Below are 5408 nucleotides of genomic sequence, written 5' to 3'. Positions count from 1 at the left end.
GAAAGGGGGGGGGGGGGGGGGGGGGTTTTTCGGCGAGCAAGGGAGAAATAGCAATCCCGAGTGGTACTCGGGCCCCATTGCATCGCCGGGGGACGCATCCAGGGCCGATTTGGGGCACCCCTCCCTTTAGGCGGGGGGGGATCCCGTGGGGTGTGTGTTTTCTAGCGCTTGCTCCTGGGGGAGGGCCCCCCCCCCCCCCCTCCTCCCGCACCCCCGGATGGGCCGCCCTCCTCCACCCGCCCCCCCGGATCCCCCATCTCCCGGACCACGCCCCCGGCCTCCCCGCCCTCCACCCCCACCACCTCCTCCTCAGTTGGATCCCTCCCCCTGGTCCTCCCCCGCTCCCCACCGCCCCCCTCCCCCCCCTCGCCCACGCCCCCCCCCTCACCGCCATCCCCCACCCCGTCCCGCGCCCCAAGCCCGGGCGCCTCCTCCCCGCACCCCGCGCACAGCACCCCCCCATTCGCGGAGAGCACCCCGTCCTCTTCATGCAGCCACGGGCTGTCCCGTCCATAAGCGTGCCGGAGGTAGAAGGTCGACAGCACCCCCATGCGGGCCGCCGTCTCCACCGAGTCGGCCCTGGGCCCCCGAGGACCCCTTGGCTTGCCCTTGTCGGAGCGCGGCTTCTTCTTGCTGGTGGCCTCGAGCTGCGCCGCGTCGGCCACCCAGGATCCCCTTCCTCAGCAGATCGCCGTGACAGGACTCAATCCTACCCGCGCATAGGAGCACAAGATCCGTGCCGTCTCGAACCTTCTGTGCCAGTTCGCGAAGCGCCGCTGACCGCGTCCTCCAGAGTCGATCGGCCTTGTCGTCCAGGAACGCGTCGGCGGTTTCAAGGACGCGACCCTCGCTGGAGCGCATCTCCCTCGCCGGCGTGGCCCAGTCGACTCCGTGCCGCGTCGCGGCAGCGCGCGCCGAGGCAGCATCTCCCCGGCCCTCCCCCCACATCGCATACGCCGCCCGGAGTGCCTCCGTGGCGCAGGCGCACCCTCCATGGTGCCCCCGGCGAACTTTAAACCTCCATAAACATCATTGTGCAGTGTGTGTGTGTGCGTGGAAGCGATCCCAAGGGGGGGAGCCGATCCCACTCGTAACCAACTCTCAGGGGCAGTAGGTGGGCGAGCTTCAGGCGCGCTCATCTCGATCGACAAGGCGTGGCTACGCGCGGCCTTCCGCGGGGGGAGCTTCGTCGACGGGTGCGGGACCGTGGCGCAGACAGCGCTGCGGCGATGCCTCCGGGTCCGGCTGAGCTGCGGCGAGTGGCTTGCTGCTCGCTGCGATGGCGAAAAACTCGTCTCGTCGCACACCAAGGGCTTATGCTCTGGCGAGACGTGAGGCGCATGCGCCCAGGAGGGGAGGGCGCATGCGTAACGACGCTGCTAGAGATGCCTTTCGGGGCCCAGAGATAAAACTTCTGATGCCATGCGTGACCTAGTAGTGTCCCCAGCTATGGGCGTGTCCATGTTGGAGCCAGGTGTGGTATGGACGCGAGAATAGCTCCGCCGTTCATGGAGGCAACCGATGCGAGTCGACTGGTGTGTGTCGTCGTGGTTTCGTATCAAGAATACTCACTCACACACGTCTCACACGACCGATGACACGACACCGTGAAACGACACCGTGAAGGCGCCGAGGTTTTTGCTCGCCTTCCCTGGACCCCGTGTTGAGTGAATGTCTCTGTGCGATTTCGGGGGTTCCGCGTTTATGTGTTTTACGCCTCCTTTGCGGCGGTTGTGTTTTTTGTGTGAAGGCGCCGTCTGCGCGCCCCGTTATCACGTCGGAGACATATGCTCGCCGCCTCTATGCTCGCCGCCTCTGTCGCGCGCGGGCAAAATGCCAGCGAGCTCGGCCTCCTTTGCCACGCCTTTCGATCCGCGCCCTTGCGCGCGCGTCACTGCCGCGTCACTGGCGGGTTTGTAGAGAACTGCGACCTCAACGGCATCAGGGCGGCCTGGCGTGAGGGCGACGCGGCCGAACTCCCGTCCACTTGTATCGCCGGCGAGTGCTACCTGACCAAGCCAGGCGGTAGCAGCTGCTCGAGCGCAGCGATCTGCTACGCCAAGCGCTATCGGGCCATAGCCCGCAAACTCTGCCACGGGCGCCTCAAGCGTTGCGACCCGTGGGATATATTTCGGCACTACGACGAGACGGGCCGCGCTCAGGGCCGCAGATTTGGCTGCCCGGGCACTCTGCTGTTCCTCGAGCACCTCGGCAACCATTCCAATGGAAGTGCGTCGCCCGGCTACATGGGCCTCTCTTCGCATCCGAGCGACGAGGAGCTCCGCGCGCGCTGCTCGACGGAGACGTGCAGCCTGCGCCCACTGTCGCCCTCGCTCTACCTCTGGACGATGGCGAGCATGCTCCAGGCCTCTCTCCTCCCCCACTTTGTCTCCCACTACGTGGGCCTCGGAGTGCGCGCGACGCACATGAAGTTTGTGCTGCACCGAGGCGAAGCGGGCGCGGCCACAGCCAGAGAGGCCGACGCCGCTCTGCGGCGCCTCGGCGTGGTGCACGTGACCACGGTCGCCACGTACCACACCGTCATCAAGCGCGACCTGGTCAACTTGCACATCCTCTCCCTCCCGCCGGTCGACATGGGGGCCCTCAAGCTCTCAACCCGGAGGCACATGTGTCCACTGACCCGTCCTGGGACCCGTAGGACTCGTGGCTGCTGTACGCAGACGTGGACGAGCTCTTCCAGTTTCCGTGCCCGGTCGTGCAGCGCGTGCTCGCGGCGGCGGGCGGCGCGGGGGCGGTCGTGTGCGGACACATGGTCGACCGGCTCCCAGACCGGCGCGTGCTCCCGCCGATTGAAGCCGGCCGGCCGCTGCACGCCCAGTTCCCCGTCTGCGCGCCGGTGCGGATGGCGCTCAACTCGGCTCTGGGCAGCGGGGTGCAGCACAGCCAGTGGAACTTGCGCAAGGTCATGCTGGTGCGCGTCGGGCCCGCGGTGCAGTTCAAGAGCTCGCACACGCTCATGAAGGGCGGGCCGGTGTGCAGCCAAGACCTGCTCGGATACATCGACCACTACAGCTTCGACGCGGCGTCGGCGGCGCTCTCCCGCCAAAAGCTCGCCGCGTACGACCGCGCGCTCGGCGGCCTCAACAAGCGGGGCCAGCAGTCGGAGCAGGAGCTGGTTGAGCTGGTCACCTCTATGAACGCACGCAGCCAGTACCGAGACTTGATCACCCTGCTCTACAACGTCTCCGCACCAGCCGAGGAGCCGCAGCTGTCGCGCCATGCGTGGGGTCTGATCCAGGAGGCGCGGGTGTGCTGCCCACTGCAGCCTCGAATGTTGGCGCGCTGAGGGGGGGGAGGGGGGGGGGGGGGGAGGCAGCCCCGCCGGACCAGTGACGGAGCGCACCACCGCACTCGAGAGTGGAGATTGGGGCGCGATATGCGCACGCGTGGTGTTCTCCGCCCCCGCGCCCCGGCCGTATGCGGAAATTCGGAAACTCGGGATCAACATAGACAGATCCCGTGCCCCCCTGACCCTGCAACCAGCCGCCGGATTGAGAGCGTTGGGGTTAAACCGAGTTGATCAGGACCGTTGACGTATACATATGTGACTCTCAAAATACAAAAAGCACAATAAAGCTCGTCCAAAGCGGCTAATTGTCAAAGCACAAAGGCCGGAAAGGCCGTAGGCCCGAATGCCGAAACTTTGAAAGGGGGGCGTTGCGGCTTGCGCGTTCCCAGGGGGCGGGCCCGTTGGCCGGTTGGGGGGCACGTGTGCGCATCTCGTTTTCACTTTTCTGCGTGTAGACCGTCTGCGACACGATAATACGTTTTCGTCATGTCGGACAATCCTGACGCTACCGATCGCATCCACCCCTCTCCAAGTGTCCCGACCTACGAAGGTACATCTAGATTCGCGGCCGGCGGGCGCGCTCGCGCGCAGCCCGATGGCTCAGTCGTCGTCGTCTGAAGAGCCGTCCGCCAGCTTGCGCACCTTGCGCGTCGTGTGGTCGAAGCTCTCCCACCTGTCCACAACGGCAGCGTGAAGAGGCGCTGTTCACACCTCGCGCGTCGTGTGGTCCAAGGCTCTTTCTAGGACCCGTCTCCGGCCCGCCGCTTGCCCATCCGCTTCAGGCAGCGCGTGCCGTCTGCGGCGACTCGAGGCCCCGCCGGCTGCAGCGTCAGGTCCCTCACCAGCCAGTGCTCGTCGGCGTGCACCTGTTCCCCCCTCGCGCTGTGAAGAGACGCTGTTCGCGGCCCTGCCCTCGGCCAGTGCTTGAAGGCGGGTGCGCCAGCACAGTCGCGCCGCTGTCGAGGAGCACCTGGCGAGGGGGCCGCATCGGTCACACTCGCCTCCCCTCTCCCCCTCCCCCGCCCAACCCCGAGGAGTGGTCGTGTGGGCGTGTCGTGATCGTGTCACGGTCGTGTCGTGTCACAGTCGTGTCTCCGCCCCCGCCCCCCCTCCCGGGCGGCTCTGCTGAGTCGCGCCCTGTAGGGGAGATTGTATCTCGGAGATTGCATCTCGGGGGCGGCTCTGCTGAGTCACACCCGGTAAGGCGCCAATCCTCCCGCCATGAGAACGTCCCCTCGCCAGTCCTCCGCGACGGCATGGTCCACCTAGTAGACGGCTAATTAACAGCTAATTAACAGCTAATTAATAGCTAATTAATAGCTAATTAACGGCATGGTCCACCTAGTAGACGGCACCGTCATGCGTGAGCACCGCGTGGACACACACGCCGCGAATGCAGTGAACACGGCTGAAAGAACAGCGGAATATAGCACGCACGCGTGCCCTCCAAAAGCAAGATTCTAGGGCGGTCTGCCTCAACCACCTCGCCCGCAGCCCAGTCCGAAAAGTCGCCGCTCTCGTCTTCGACGGCGCACGCGACGCGGTCGCCTAACCTCGGCCATGGCTCCTCTCGGCTCCTCTCGGCTCCTCTCGGCTCCTCTCGGCTCCTCTCGGCTCCTCTCGGCTCCTCTCGGCTCCTCTCGGCTCCTCTCGCTCCCCCTCTCGGCCCCTCTCGGCTCCTCTCGGCTCCTCTCCGCTCCTCTCCGCTCCTCTCCGCTCCTCTCGCTCCTCCTCTCGGCTCCTCTCGGCCCCTCTCTGCCCCTCTCTGCTCCTCTCGGCCCATCCCTGGCGCGCGCAGCCCCTCTCAATCTCTCAATCGCTCTCGGTTCTCTCATTAGCCACTTCGCCCCCCCCCTCCCTCTCGCTCCCCTCTCGCCCCCTCTCGCCCCCTCCCTCTCGCCCCTCTCGCGCCCCCTCTCACCCCCTCTCGCGCCCCCTCTCGCCTTTGCCGAAGCGGCGCCCCGACCGCTGCGAGCCCCGCTTCACAGCCTTTGGCAGGCACATCCGCGTGAACCTACGGGTACCCGGACGTGTCGTGGACGTGTCTCCGCCCCTCCCGCATCGGGCGAACCGCGCCCTCCGAGCGCACCAGAGCCCG

This window comes from Emiliania huxleyi, assembly GCF_000372725.1.
Source record: "Emiliania huxleyi CCMP1516 unplaced genomic scaffold EMIHUscaffold_222, whole genome shotgun sequence".
In the NCBI taxonomy this organism is placed as follows: Eukaryota; Haptophyta; order Isochrysidales; family Noelaerhabdaceae; genus Emiliania; species Emiliania huxleyi.
The sequence above is the reverse complement of the archived record's forward strand: the minus strand, read 5'-3'. Positions refer to the sequence as shown.